The sequence below is a fragment of the Melospiza melodia genome, chromosome 1, assembly GCF_035770615.1.
Source record: "Melospiza melodia melodia isolate bMelMel2 chromosome 1, bMelMel2.pri, whole genome shotgun sequence".
Taxonomy (NCBI): domain Eukaryota; kingdom Metazoa; phylum Chordata; class Aves; order Passeriformes; family Passerellidae; genus Melospiza; species Melospiza melodia.
Window position 1 is genome coordinate 170,542,030 of NC_086194.1, and position 16,662 is coordinate 170,558,691.

Consider the following 16,662-nt stretch of genomic DNA (forward strand, 5'->3'; position numbering starts at 1 on the left):
TGTGGATTCAGAAAAATTTTGGAGCCTCTTCCATCTTTTCTAGAATCAGATCAGAGACACACCAGTATTACATTATGGTGCATGCACAGCAGACTTTGCATACATATCATATGTAAGTTTGTATATATATATGTGAAGTTTCCAGTTACAATCTTAATTTTGTTGCCATTCTTATTTGAAATGCCAGATGAATATGGATTCTTCCACAGATAAATGAAATACAGTGGAACAAGAACATTAACTTAAACGCAAGCAAATATATAGACTTGGAAATCAAAAAGGAAGAAGAGAAAAAACTAAATTTCATATTTGTAAATAGACCTCACACCCCTTGATTCACTGTCTTGATTCACAGACTCCTACCTATGGGGTAAAGAGTGATGCTGAAATGCTCCCTTTTCTCTCTAAAAAAAAGCATAAGAGGAAAATGAAGTGAAATCAGAAGGAAAGAATCCTTCTCTTGATAATTTAGCTATTTTGTCTATCTCAAATTTGATGAGATACTCTCAGTAAGTAGAGTCTGGAATACTTGAAGCACAAAGACTTTCATTTGTGTAGAAAACATCTGTGAAACACAGAGAGCAGCCTGGACTGGAAGAGCCTTGTCTCACACACTGCTCCCTGCATTCCACCAGGGGTTTTTCACACATCCAGCATCCCACAGAAAGTCAGATCAGCACTGGGAAGATGTGCAGGGACTTTCTGGATGGAGTTGGTCAGAGTTTATTTATACAAATGCCAGAGGGGCCAGTCTGGGGTGATGCTGTTCTTGGGCTGGGAAGAGATACTGGCAATTGTGGCCACAGAAGTGAAAATGAGATGATTGAGTTGATGGAGTGGAAGGCTGGGAAGGCAAGCAAAACAGGCAGGAATGAGTTTAGGAGAGCAGATGATGATTCCTGGCAGAATTCCCTAAAAAACTTCAATAGGAAAAAGGTAAGAGTCAGAAGATCTGCAAAGAAATCTGAGGAACAGGTGTTCCATTATGTAGGAAGTTTGGGAAGTCCAGCAGAAGACACTTTCCAATGACCAAAATCCATCCTTGAAGGTTTTCAAGGCTTGGCCAGAAAATATAATTCTGTCTCTACCTAGAGGGTATTCTCTGGGAGTATGCTGAGAATATTCCAATTTCCAGTGAGCTGCTGGACAGGAGGCCTCCACAGGTCCACAGCTAGAAATTTCTAAGGAAAAAGAATCACAGAATCTTTTAGTTTGGAAAAGACCTCTATGATTATCAAGGCCAAGTGTCAAGTCCACCGTAAACCATGGCCCTTAATGTCACATCTACATTTGTTTTAAAAACCTCCAGGGATGGAGACTCCACCACCTCCCTGGGCAGCCTGTTCTGATGCTTGACAGACTTTTCAGTGAATAAATTTTACCAAATATCCGATCTGCCCTCCCCTGGTGTAACTGGGGGCTTTTTCCCCTTGTACTACCACTTGTTACCTGGGAGAAGAGTCTGACCCATCTCCCTTGAGCCTCCTTTTCTCCAAGCTGAACCCCTCAGCTCTCTCAGCTGCTTCTCACCAGCCTTGAGCTCCAGACCCTTCCTCAGCTCTGTTTTCTTCTCTGGACATTTTCCAGCACCTCAAAATTTTTCTTATAGTGCGGGGTCCAAAACTGAGCCCAGAATTAGGGTTGAAAACAACCCAAAATTAGTGATGCAGCCTCAGCAGTGCCAAGCACAAATAAGAGATTATTTTTGTTTCTCTAGTGTTGGTGTTAATGACAGCACTAATTTAATATTGAAAAACCAGGAAGACATCCAGAAAATATAATTTACAGCTTTGTGCTTCTATAGGAGCACTAGATTGATAACTGTGTTTAATATATATATAAGAAATAATATATAAGAAAAGTAGACCCTTAGATGTTTTATAAAGATAAAAGTGTGCCTATTGCTTTTATTTTTGCTCAATCCTCAGAAAATTGTTTTATAGTGGAACCATGGTGTAATCCTGAAAATCCAGGGCACAGCTCAGGACAGAGGGTGTTCAGTCAAGCTTCTCTCCATCTGCATAACAAAGAGTGTCACTGTACCTGGAACTCTGGTTGCCTTTCAGCAGGCAATTATTTGGTTCAAGGAATGCTCCTTGGGTTGAACATCAGGGAAAAAACCTTCAGCCAGCCAGAGGAGTCACCCCTGCACTCTGCTTTTGTGAGCATGAAATCTCCTTCTGCCCTGGCTGTGAATGGGAGAGTCAATCACAAGTCAGGAATGATTTAGATAAGGTTTGACCCTGCCTTAGGTCAGAAACCTGGCAGAGATGGTTTTTGATTCCTCCTCCAGAGAACTGCATCCATGAATCTCAGTTTCCACCATTGCATTCCTATGATTTTCTATGAATATTAAACTGCTATCGAGGTCCAAGGCATCTTGAGATAAAACATGACATTCCTGGAGGGTGATTCAACCCATCCCAAACAGGTGAGCATTTTTCTAGAGGAAGTGGGTGAGGGGGAAGAGATCTGAAAAAGGTTCTCCAGAAAATTGATTTCTCAGTTCATCTTAGCAGGAAGCCATGAAGATGGATTGAAACATTGGGATAAGTTTTTTGGGTTTTTTTACCATTGCAAGTCTTTTGAGGTACTGAAGATAAAAAAGGAGCCTTGTGACTAAGAAACTTCTCCCAAGACAATGAATTTTCAGGCAGCAGGAAGGGTGGGAGCTCCACAAAGAAAAAATAAATCAATGTTTGGCATCTTCAAAGTATTCAATGGATTTCTGATATTAGAATTACATATTAGTTTGGATTTTTCAGAAACAGAATGTTTTATATCAAGTTTTAACAGTTTCTCTGGTAATTGACTATAGATGCCCACAGTAATTTCACATTTGAGTTAGCTCTTCACCTAGAATTTCTTCTTTTAAGCTTTTTAAACATGTCTAAAATAACCTAGTTCATTTAATTATGATGAAAAGGAAAGAAGGTGACACACACACACACAGAGTTGTGCGCCACAGTATTTATTGGTTATGTTTTCTTTAATAACAAAAAGGAAAGTCACATTTTGACACCATAAGAGAGAGGTTATATGTCAGAGTAGGAAAGGTACCAGCAGTGTCCTTATCAAACACAAGACTCATATAAAATATTACTCAAATTTCTATGAAGATTTTTACTCTCTCCAGCAATGAAAATTTTGCATTGCTTTGAAAAGCATTATATTCTCAGAAGTTTCTCCTCCCAGACTAACACCTTACAATCATTCATACAAAAGCAGTTTTTAAATAAGGCAGTCCATTCTTTCGGGGTGCGCAAAACTCATCTGCCACTGCTTGTGTAAGAATAATTCTATTTTGAACAAGTTGAAAAACCTTGTCAGAATTTTGCCTTGCAAATCCAGCTGCTGCCAGTCCAGGTGCCCTACAGGTGAATTTTGTGGTGCAGCCACCAAGATATTAATAATTTCTGTAAGTATAAATAACAATCTCTTAAATTTCAAAAATCTATGAATAAATTTAATGGATGTGGACTCAAAAAAAATATTTTTCAGCAGCTCCATCTGTGTATATTTCACTGTTTGATCTTTGAGAAATGGTGTCAGACTCTCCCTGCAGTTGGAGTAGACACAAAGGGACATCTAGAATGGAATATCTCAGTTTCCAAAAAGGTGCTAACAAAGATGTGGTGAGGAATTGACCTACAAGTCAGGGCAAAGGTAATTTAGAGGAACTCCAGCTTTACCCCCAGTTCCATTTGGTAGCTACTGAGGCATCAGGTGGAAGTGGGAGCAGCTGGATGGGAATATCTGCAGAGAGAAATGTCCCATCTGTGTGTTAACTTCAGGCTCCTTGAGCTCTGGGACTTGTAAACACACTGGAAATAAATTCCTGTCTTAGACACTAATCCCTGGCATTATTTCCCTTGTATTATCTTGTCTGGAGTGTAAAACTCAATCCTCGATTTTTTCTCCCCACTTGGAGAATATCATTAATGCTAATTGTGAACTTGGCTGTGATTGCATATTGCTTAGTGTGATGCTAATGAATTTGAATAGTAATTTGTACTATATTGAATTAGCATCATATCTCAGAGACCATGGAGAATTGAACCCTAAAGCTTCCATCATCCCTTTCTTCTCCTTTTACCAGCCAGGCCTCGTGGCTTTTCTGCTTTTTGAAAATCATTTAACAGGCTGCTCACTGCCCAGCTGAGATGAGATCGGCACTGCTGACAAGAGCACTCTAATACCTTATTACCAGCTAAATATAGACTGGTTTGAAATCAGAATGAGTTAAGGTTAGTGATTTCTTTCAGGATATATATTTTCTGTTATTATGAATTAATTAATTTATTTATTATGTTCACAGAGTCACAGAATGGGCCAGGTTGGAGGTTGGAAGGGACCACATCAGCGGGGTCACCTGGTGCCACTTCCCTGCTCCAGCTGGGTCATCCCAGAGCACAGGCTCAGGATTGTGTGCAGACAGTGCTGGAAGATCTCCAGGGAGGGAGACTCCACACCCTCTCTGGACAATCTGTTCAGTGTTAAAATATAGATCATGCACAGAGCTCCAAAACCTCCCACGTCCTCTGGGCTGCTGAAGCCAAATTCAAGTTAAGTGCACAGAACATCAGAACAAAATCAGTGTAAAGGCATTTTCCAGGGAAGGAACGAGATCTCCATGCACGCATCAGTAGTAACAAAAATTCCATGCTTCGGTTGGAAATTTTAGAAGCATAAGGGAAATAAATAATTTGGTAATTTAAAGATTTTACTCTTTTATTTTAAACCTAATTATCTACATGAGAATAAAAGCTTAGTCATTTTGATCTGTGGCCCTTTACAAGTTTAGGTGAAGAAGAAAATTTGACATAGATGAGAATATATAGAAATCAATTATAATCAGATATTATTTACAAAATTTCAATATAAATTTCAGTATCTCTGCAAGATCTTGGCAACAGAAAACCCAAGCAACCATAGCTTTCAAGCTCCTAAGGAAGTAGAGTTAATTATCTGCAAATAAATATGTTCAGAAGATCGTAAATACTTTTCTAGAAGATCTTATGATTGTGTCATAGTAACATAAATGTAAATGTACACAGTAAATGTACTTGAATTTGAATTGTATGTATTTGAATTTTCACAAATGAAAATAAGCTTTGATCACAATTTAAAATGTTAAAATAAGATTTTAGATATTTTGGGATGTTTTTCTTTTTTTCCCCAAATTAATTATGTAATTCATTATACACAGATTCATACGCTCAGTAATGTAATGTCTCAAATATTTGCTACAAAAATCAAAATATTTTATTGTCTTGCTATTTAATATGTTCTAACCCAAACCTTTCTGTAATCCCAAGATGGTGTCTTTAGGTCTCACACTTCTACTGGAGAATTATCTGTTCCTCTTTGCCTTTGTATGCAAGGACATGAACATTTTTGAGCCATCCCTTCCTCACTGTTTTCTCAGATCTATAGGACATTTCATACATGAATATCCTAGAGGTTTCTCTGATATTGTCTGTGACAGAGAGAGGCTCGGAAATAAGATAAAGGAAATTTACTGAAGGGATTAAAGCCATTTTTGGATCATGTATATGTGCGTAGATTTTTACACATTTTTTTCTCCTGACTAGGAAATAAAGAAACCTGTGGGCAATGGGCAGATCTGTGCTCATCCCTTGCTGAAAAGGAGATTTATTACAGAGTCAGTGCTTTCTCCATCTTCACTTGCCTCACATGAAACTCACCATTATACTCATTCTGCATTCCCCCACCATGACTCCTCTACCCGACTTTGTTTTATGACCTTGTACCAGTCTAAACAATCTCTGACAAGCTCATCAGTGATTTGTGATTATTCCAACAGAAGTATAAATAGCAGCTTAGTAAAAAACTGAATTAAATAAGTAAATTATGCAATACTTTCCCAAGCTTGGATTGCAGCAGCAGGCTGGAAAAATTACACTTTATTTTTCTAAAATCTCCTACAAAATTCCTGAATTAAACAATAAAATTCAACATGACCAAATTACCTGTGATGTTACTGTAAATTGCTCCTGCCTAGAATCACATAACTCATTGAACTAAACCTTCAAAGGATGAAAACTGAATTGAGCTATCTGAGAATCTTGCTTACATACCCCATGTGAGTTCAAACATCCTCCTGAACAGCATTTGGCTGTTTTAACCACAAATATTTGATTCTGGTGCCGAGAGCCTGAAAACTGAGTAGGACCACTTCAGGGAAGGGGATGGAGTTCAGGGAAAAAGGATCTAAAACCAAGAGAGGAATGAGGGTTCCTCAAAGGTCTGATATGAGGTAGATGTCCCCAGGCCATTCTGTCAGAGGGGATCAGGAGGTGTTACCTATGGGCTCGATAAATAAAATTCTGATTGATGAGTGACTTGGAAAGACCCACAAGAAAAATGAATTTGCAATGCAGCAGCTCTGTGATAAGAGCTGGGAGGTGGGAAATGCTTTGGTCCCTCCAAACTCTGCTTTTCATCCCCGTGGGGTTTCAGACCACCCCTTCAGCTAAATGTAAACTGATGTGTGGAGACGTTCTAAATTGCCTGTTCCCATTTACCCCAATCACATCATCATTCTCTCTTATTCTGTGGTGCAAAGGGGTTGCTGGACATTTCTGTGGTGGAAAGTGGGGTGATGTGTGCCCAGGTCCAGCCCTAACACAGATTCCCAGCCTGGCTGACATACGTGCCCCCAGAAAGCAGAGAAGACATCCTGAATCCCACATTTTAGGAATATTTTTGTGTTGCTGACAGTAGAATTTGCTCCTACCCTGATCAGCCATCCTCTCCCTTTCCCGATTTTACAGCCCTGTGAATTGAGTCTGAGACATATGTGCAATTCCCCACAATAGTCTTGCCTGAGTCTTTCATATTAAATTTTCCAATATGATTCTCTTACCTACTTAAATGACTTTCAAGGATTAGGATTCTTTTTTTTTTTTTTACTTTGCTTGTGTCTCAGTTCTGTCTCAGTAAAAATGGGTGACAGTATTGCCTTGCTTTGCAGGACTGTCATGAAGATTATTAAGCTGAAGTGTGTGAAGACATATTTAATGTATCATAAATGTGTTCAGAGCTCGTGCTAATTTAGGATTGGGGAAATTAACCTGAAGTGCAGAGCACATCTGCTTTGCCCTGATCTCCAGTCAGCACAGCTCACCAAGTCAGACTGCAATGTGGTGATAAATATAATCACTGGAGATGTCAAACAGCAAACTGCTATTAGCAATACAGAGATAATGTGGAAGCACTTCTGAAACCCACACTGAAGAAAAAATTAGATTACTACAAAGGGCTTAGGAAACATTAATTCAGCTTCCTCAGAGTGTGAAACACATTGAATATGTTGAAGAGGAGATTAGCAAGAAACTTAATTAGGGTCTATGTGTAAGTTTAAAGATTTTTTTCACTGGTAAGAGAACAGATTATTGATAAGTGACAGCTTGGTACTGTGCACAACTCAATGGAATAGTCAAATGTAGGAGCCGTTATTTGAAACAAGATAAATTCAGGTTATAAATAAACCCCAAATATTCAACAGGGAGAACAATTTACCACATGCAGAGATGCAATCAACTCACCTTTACATGAAGAGATCAGTAATGCACCCTCTCAGGAGCAGAATGGGGGTGTAAGTGCCCTGGTTTGTGTTATACGAGAAAACAACTTAGATCAAAATGATCCTGTCTGACTCATAAACATAAATATCCATTGCCTATCAAGACCATTTATTGTCACCTGTAACAGGGAGCTGTGCAGAAATCCTGTTGAGAATTGGGATCCCTTCCTTCCAGGCAAGCACCAAACCCTTGGCCCTGCTCCTGCCACCAAGGAATGTCCCTCTGGAAAAACATCTTTAAACCCAAGTGGCATCTTTCTGCTGCAGATCTCCTGCATGGAAGAGCAAGAAGTTTTTCTCTGATACATTTCAGACCCAAACATGAGATTAATCTCAGCTGAGTCTGTCTGCAGGCGCATTTCAGCGATTTGACTGTGTATGCCTTTTGTCAAATACATTTGTCATAAGATGGTATTTTCCACAAACCTTCCAGAATAAACTTATTTTGTTTACAGAAATAGCCTTGGGTTTGAAGAAAAAAATACCCTGATACTTTGTTTTCAATATATTTTTTAAAAGAGAACGCTTTTAACTGTTGGAATTTTCTGTAAAAGCTGCATTTTCAAAAATAGCAAGTTGCAAAGAAACCTTGTAAATTGTGCTTTGACATAATACTCAGGAAAAATTTGGAAGTCCAAGCTACGAAGAAGTGTTTTTTTCTTAATTCACATCCCAGTTAATCTATAATTCTGTCCTAAACCAAATAAAACTCATAAATTCTTCAATATAATGAAAAGAATAAGAAGAAATATTAAGAGATACAGATAATTTTAAAAGGCATTTAAAGAAATGCAAAACAGAGAATGGAATATGTCTGTAAAAATAAGTCTTTCAGAATCAAGGTCAAAATTTCATCTGGGTTTAAACCAACAAAATTTGTCATTTTCCACAGCAAAGAAGTGGTGGGTCCATCTGGTTCAGATTCCCAGAGAGCCACATGGGGATGCAAACTTTGTGGCTGGGCCTTGATGCAAACCTTAAACTCCTGTTTCCACCTTTCAGCTGAGATCTCTGAAAGCATCTTCAAATACATCCTCTACTTTCAACATGGGTGTAAAATCTTTCTTTTCATCAATTTATCACACACCTTTACTCATTTACCCATCTGCCATTGTCAATATAAGGTGAAGGAAAATACCCAATTCTTTCAAATTAAAATTAAATGTGTTCTCTACCATTTTTTTTAACCCTGGGTAATGTGGTCAGACATGAAAGCACCCCATACTCTCAATAAATAAATTATAGTTGACTGCAGTTTTCCATGACTGTAAGTCATTGAGATTGTTCCTCAGGAGCACCCAGTTGCCATCCATCAGTCTGTGGCTAGGTCATGAATCACTACAGAAATGGATGTGCAGAGTTGTCTCTGTTCAATAGATGTCCAAGATTTCAGATGTTCCCTCATGTGCTGGGGACTTTATTATGATGGTAAAGTATTTATCAACAACGACCAAAATAAAAAATCACTTTCAAGTGGACTTCAAGGCTGGGTATTCACGAGCAAAAAAACAGATCATAAATCATCTTTTAAAATATTACCATTCTTCTGTGAAATAATTTCTTTTCTTGATGTATCCAGGGAACTTGTTGACTTCCTTTTGGAGAGTTGCAAGAGAAATATTGCACACTCCTTTGTCAAAGTGAGAGTTTTTATTGGAATGGGTTTTATGGGAGACACTTGAAGTCAGGGTGTTGATTTGTTTCTGACTAAATATATTGGGACCATGTAAAATATCCCTCAAAAAAAACATCCCATCCAGTGACGCCCTAATGCAAATCAGCAGTGCAGCACCTGTGGGTCAGACCTTTCAACTAGCAAAATCAAGACAGAAACTATTTATATAAAGAGAGGGGGCTGGACTGAACCTGTGGGAATGATTAAAGGGCTGCAAAAGCACTTGCATACTGGAAGTGAAGGGAAAAAAATAAAATATACCAATATGAAAAAAATTGAAAAAAATTGTTGAATGCAGTATAAATTCAGGAAAATAATTAATGGCTTAGAGAAGGCAGATGTGGTGTTCTGTTCTCATCTTAGACTGTAAGAAAGAAGGCAGCAGAGGGAAATAAAAAGAACAGTTTGTTCTTTTCTTCTTATCTCAGATGCTCCTAGAAGTTAAGTCCATTCATTCCCTGATTCTGCTGTGGAGCTCTCACTAAGTAACTCCTCAGGGACAGAAAGTTACAGGATTAGACATGCAATTTTAATTTGTAAAACAAATAGCTTCAGCTAATTAATGGTACTAATTCTCAATTGCTGCAGCCATAAAGCTCAGGAGACAATCTGGGCTGGTATTTTAATACACTGGATTCACTCTGTTTGGCACTGTTGTGTTGCTGAAGAGACAGGGCTTGTTTTTATGTAAATGCAATTTCCTTACCCATAAATTTAGTACAGCAAGAATAAGGAATATTCCAACTTTTTTTTTTAAACTAGGTTTTTCTAACTGCTGCTTTCTGCACTGCCATGCATGTCTGTCTTATTCTGAGCTCAGAAAGTTTGAGCCACATTTAGCCAAAACGTGCACAAAATTAAATAACATTGTGATGGATTTAATGATCTATTATTTTCTCTACTGAATGGAGCAACCTGGTGAAACTTCTCAATATTGGTTAAAGCCTCTCTTCCTCATCCCCACTTCATCTTGCTAGTTTCTCCCCTCTTTACCTGTCTCTCCTCTGATTTTCCTGCAGGTTGACCACTGGAATTTTCTAGCTCTGTGTGTCAATGCCATAGGAAATTCATGCAACACAGTAAAAATCATTCTTCTTGCAATCAAAAGGAGCCACTACTTCCTGAGTCAAATGGAAAGATCTTACAGATATCCTGGAGGAAAGGTATGATCATACAATCCCAGAATCACCCAGAATGGTTTGGGTTTGAAGGGATCTTAGAGATCATCTCATTTCAACCCTGACATTGATGCCTCAGGTTTTAGCTTTTATATTTTTCAGATTCTGTACTGCTTTAGTGTGAAGTTCTGAGCTTCATATTATGGGATGGTGAGCTCTCTTCACAGAGTAGGGAGACAAAACAATTCCTTCTCTAGCTGGGGACCAAGGACAACTGATCCAAATCTCAGCCCCAAGAGCACAAACAACGTGGACTGAAGAGAGAAAAACAAGAAGGATGGGACTTCATAACCTAAAGCTATAACTGGACAATTAACTCCAATATACAAATTTTCTTCGTATATTATATAATTTTCTTTGTGTATTATATACAAAAGTGTGAGACCCTGAGACCAGTCGTGCATTTTGTGACCATTTTGGTTCATCTTGGGTGTAGCCCTGGCTGGGCTCTTGTGCTGCCCAAGGTGTATCCACTGAAGCCTTCTAATAAATCCCTACTTTATTCTTTAACTCCATCTAGTCTCTGTTCTAGGTCAGCCTTCACAAGGCATCAACATGGACAGGGACACCTCCCACCAGATCAGGTTACTCAGAGCTCCATCCAACCCAGCCTTGAACTCTTCCAGGGATGGGGAGCCCACAACATCTTTGGGCAAGGGAGTGGCAGGAAAATTGAATTCCTGGCTCTTTTTCCCAGCTTTGTCCTGTATGTCAGAATGCAAACAGGTCCTGGCTGGCAGAACAGGGAGTTCTGAATTCAGCCACTACATTTCTTCATCCAAAATCAATGAGGATAATTAGCAGATGAAAGATCCACTGGAAACGGCTAATTTTCCGTGTCAGCAGGTAGATAAGGAATCAATGAGACAGTCTTGTTCCTCTCATTTCACTGAATTTGTTTCCATTAGAGGTTGTGGCATGTCTAATGAAAAACATGTTTGTTTGTTTGGGATGCTCCTGTCTGTCTCCTAGGCAAAACCACCCAGGATAAAATATCTGGAACAAATAGGACAGCTTCCTGGACATAAATGCCCACTTTTCCAATTATCCCAGACCAGGAGTCTGGTCCAAGATTCACTACTCTCAGGCATATCCAGCAGCCTTAAAACAGACTACAGACTGGGGAATGTCCTTATTTCTTCAGCAGAATCTCATTCCAGAGAGCTTCCATTGTAGCTTCCATTGGAGCTACAGAAGACTCAGTCTGAACTCACAACTCAAGGAGGAGAACACTCCCCCAAGTGTTCCAAAACCATGAATATTCGTTAATCCTCTTCTCTGGAAAGTTGGAATGGAATGGCCACAGGATGGCAAAACAAAGGTTTTGGCTGAGCTTCAGAGGAAGTTTTTTGAGACTTAATTAACCCAATGAGCCCAAATGGGTGTGGGCAGCTGATGAGCTGCAGCAGTGACAGGAAGAGGCAGAGGAAGAGCAGTAAAGGAGCTGGAAACCTCAGTGTGGAATGGAGAAGGATTTGGTACCTAAAAGTCAGGGATGGGATGGGGTAAATTGAGAGTGTGACATAAACAAGATGAACTGGGGCACTTCTCCTCTTCCCTGGTCAGCTTGGTTGAGATTTGGAGGAGAATTTCCTACCATTTGTCACTGGTTTGGCACTTCCTCTCTTCCTTCTCCACCCCTTCTCAATCCTCCCCTTACCTGACAGAAATGTTTGCATAAGAAGTTTAATGTATATTAATCCAAGCACTCAGTGTTTCCAGTCATTAAAGTAGGCTTGGAAACAAAGCTGTTCAACTACATTTGAGTAAGTTTTGCTCCCTTTTGTGTCTGCAATTCCATTTGAAGTATGAATTTTGTTAGCTCATAGAAAGAGGTCCTATCTACCTGCATCACTGCTCTAACTGCAGTTCTCTTTCATTGATCATAAAAAGCTCAACTTATATACATAGCATATAAATAATTTAAACAGTGGAAGATGCTTTGTGTTCACGAGTTAGCCTTTGCCTTTGCAAATAGGTTTCTTGTATATTTAGCCCCACTTTTTTTTTCCCCAAAGCAACACATAAATACTTAAATAAATGCATATGTTTATTAAATGGTTACCAAAATAAGATTTTAAAAAAGACCTATTTTGCAGTTCACTAACAAGTTTTTAGAAAGGTCACAGGAAACATAACTTGTTATTATTATTTATTTATTTTCATTCTGTGTTATTGCTACTGCCAGAAGAACAGAGCTTAATTGTGATTGTCATCATTACAAGCAGCAAATTTAAGCATGCATATGCAATGTATTTAAATTTACATAAATTGTTTATTAAAAGAAATGGAAAGTCTGAGTATGTGTCTCATTTTCTCAAAGTAAGCCCTGCCCTACTCTTCTTCAGCAAGAACTTTGCAAATAATTATGAACCACTATTTATAACAAGTCTGGGCTCACAATTCATTCTCCCTCTGTGACTTAAAGGCAGAAGATATTTTCTGGTCAATAAAAATAATTTTTTAGTTAAAAGATTATGTATTTGGCTATGGCCCTTGCTCTTTCAAGGCTCATATTGACCTTTGTGCAAAACTTCTCTTCTCTTCTCTTCTCTTCTCTTCTCTTCTCTTCTCTTCTCCTTCTCTTCTCTTCTCTTCTCTTCTCTTTCTCTTCTCTTCCTTCTCTTCTCTTCTCTCTCTCTCTTCTCTTCTCTTCTCTTCTCTTCTCTTCTCTTCTCTTCTCTTCTCTTCTCTTCTCTTCTCTTCTCTTCTCTTCTCTTCTCTTCTCTTCTCTTCTCTTCTCTCTCTTCTCTCTTCTCTCTTCTCTTCTCTTCTCTTCTCTTCTCTTCTTCTTCTCTTCTCTTCTCTTCTCTTCTCTTCTCTTTCTCTTCTCTTCTCTTCTCTTCTCTTCTCTTCTCTTCTCTTCTCTTCTCTTCTCTTCTCTCTTCTCTTCTCTTCTCTTCTCTTCTCTTCTCTTCTCTTCTCTTCTCTTCTCTTCTCTTCTCTTCTCTTCTCTTCTCTTCTCTTCTCTTCCCTTTTCCCTTTTCCCTTTTCCCTTCCCTTTTCCTTTTTTCTCCTGTATCCAGATCTGGAGTTCCCAGCACAGGAAATACATGGACCTGCTGCAGAAGGTCTAAAGGAGCTACAAAGTTGGGGATTGAGCATCTCTTTTGTGAAGACAGGCTGAGAGAGCTGGGGTTGCTCAGCCTGGAGAAGAGAAGGCTCCAGGCTGACCTGACTGTGAAATTTCAATGCTTAAAAGGGGACTACAGAACAAATGGGGAGAAATTTTTTATACAGCCTGCTGCAATAGGACAGCCCAACAGCATTTTTAAACTAAACCAGGAGAGATTTAGACTAGATAAAATGAGGAATTTTTTTGTAATGAAATTGTGAAACACTGGACCAGGCTGTCCAGAGAGGTGATGGATGCCCCATCCATGGAAACATCCAAGGTCAAGTTGGAGAAGGCTCTGAGGAACCTGGTCCTGTTGAACATACTGGGAGGTTTGGACTAGAAGACTTTTGAAAATCCCTTTCCCGAACTATTCTGTGATCCTATGATACATCTGACAGGTTTTCCTCATCATCCATGGTACCAGACACCTTCTTATTTCAGCTATAATCTGTTAAACCTTAAAGTAACCCATAAATCTTGTGTATTTAGCAGTGCATCTCAGTATGTGGATACCTGGACCCCTAACATTCATTTACTAAGGATAAATTCTTGCCTTTTCCATAGATTTTTTTTCATCAATCAGGAAAATTCTTGCTTGTTGCATTATAGTCATTTGGTGGGATCTGAAAGGGGCCAAAAGAGGAGAAATAAAATGTTTGTGAATGCAAAATACCTTTTTTTTATTAGAAACACACAGCATGTTTAATGTTGGTCAGTACAATTTATTATGATCTAGAAGAGGAAATGACATTATTTAGCTAAATTGAGCAGGTTGGTTGTTTTTGTGGGGTTTTCTTTGTTTGTTTTTCCCTTTTGTTTGTTTGTTTGGTTTGTTTTGTTGGTTTGGGGGGCTTTTTCTGTGTGTGTGTGTGTGTGTGTGTGTGTGTGTGTGTTTTGTTTTGTTTGGTTCTGCTTGCCTTGTTTTTTCCCCTGAGAATTGATCTGGAATTGTATTTTAACTCCTGATGACCTTTTTAAAAAACCCCATCAGGCTAAATAAAATGCATGCTGACCAAACAGCAGGCCTGTAAACAAAAGTAGAAAAATGGGGCTGCTTTTCCATAGTGGGTGGATGAATCACAGGAGCAGGAACTTTTTGTGCTTGTCAGGACCAAAACTGGCTTGAAATATTGGCTACAAATATCTCTGCAGGACATTTTCCATATAAATGCCACTCCAAGAGTTCCTGTCCCTCCCAGTAAGGCACTGGGCAGCAGCTGAGATTGATGCTGGGCTCAATCCACGATCCACTGTGTCCTTACATCCAGAACAGTTACTTCACATTCCAGAAATAGTAATGACTGTTGAAACAAACCTATTGACTTTGAATCAAGACACAATCTGATGGCAGTCTTGCATAGTCATGTTTTAAATTTTTTAATGTAATTCAGAGCCCAATGAGTGATTTCTCTGCTCTAAATGAAACACTTATTCAATATGCTTCATTTAAAATTGCTCGTGCAGTTTTTGTTCTCCCCCTGCTGGATTTTGCCCTTTGACTGTGAGTATGAGCTGTGCTTTCCGCTTACAAGTTGGTAAATTTGGGCTGAGTGGGACACATTCTGCAATTCTGATAAATATTACGAGTCCCAAAGTGGGTCTGACAAGGTGCTCTTAATGCAAGGATCTGAGCTAATCTAAACTGAGCCTTTGACATTAACTCTGGTGGAGACTAATGGCTAGAAAAATGGTTTCTGTAAAATTAAATTTTAATTGGAAAATTCAGCAAATTAGATCAATCTGAGTTTTTCTATTCAAGGCAGAGCAGTAAAAAAGGGTAATTTAGATGGTTCTCTTAGCCTTGACAACCCAATATTGCAGTGTTGAGATCTGAGGACCAGAAAGTGAAACTGGACACAGAACAAGCCCAAAACTAACAAGGGAGTGCCTTGTTTGAAATGGCAATGAGAAACTGAGTGGATGAAAAGGAATTAGAATTATCAGAGTATTTATTTTCTAACAGCTTCAGTATTTTAGTGCACTGCCTTGTTGGCCACAAAAGCACACAGCTGTACATGTGGATGCAGAGCAGAGAGAAAAAACCTGTCCAACCATTGAGTGAAGCCTGCTGAGTTCTGCTCCCCTGCTTACAGCAGCTCTCACCCTTCACAAACACAGACACATTTGTCTCCATCTTCCTGCCATCAGCCCAGGTTGTCAAAACTTAGATTCAGGCTGTGGTGCTTGGCACTTTCTGTGCAAGCACACACATTCCACTGCTTTGTGCTTCAATTCCTTTACCCCCTTCCACATTTATGTCAAGAACTCAACAATCTGTCACTGGAGTTGTCAGTCATTATCCTGAAAAAAAAAAAAAACAAACTCCACCAAACCCAGCTTGTTCCTATACTTGTAGTGAGTTGCTGGGTAGAAAGAACAAAAAGTTGCCACAGGAGCTCCTGCAGCAACAGCAACGTTTCACCAGGAGCTCTTTGGGCACTGTGTGAGCTCTGCAGACATTGTCCAAGCTGTGCTGAGCCCTGTCTGCCCGGGAGGAGGGACCTGGAGACCTGGGAAATGCCTGTGAGTTTCTCTGACTGGGAAGAGACTCTCCTAAGATAACATTTTCTGCCCAAGAAGTCTGACAAGATGCAGTGGCAGGTCTGTGCAGGTTGTCAGAGGGCATTTCTGTGGCTTGCTTGCCTTTTACAAGGAATATTCTTATACTTGCAGACGTTCCCTCAGAATCCTCTTTGAGCTTCTGGGCTTTTTGCTGATAAGTGCAGCACAAAGGAGCAAGCAAAAAAAAAAAAAAAAAAAAAAAAAAAAAAAAAAAAAAAAAAGAGAGAAAATAAAAAAGAGATTGTCCCCAAAGCTTGTTCAATGCAAGCAGACAGGCACAGATGGTGGAAGAGACAAGGCACAAGGCTGACACCACGACTCAGCCCAGCTCTGGGAACTCAGAGGCAAAAGAGCTGAAAACAGACCTGTGCTTAAAGCACCACTTCACTGTCCCACCCTGGGCACACCTTCACCTCCAGAGCACCATCCCCTGGTATCTCCTGACACCCCAGTTCTGCACTGGGGAGCATTCATTGCCATTTTATCCGTGTGATGGGCAGTGGCAACTGTGCTGTTCTGC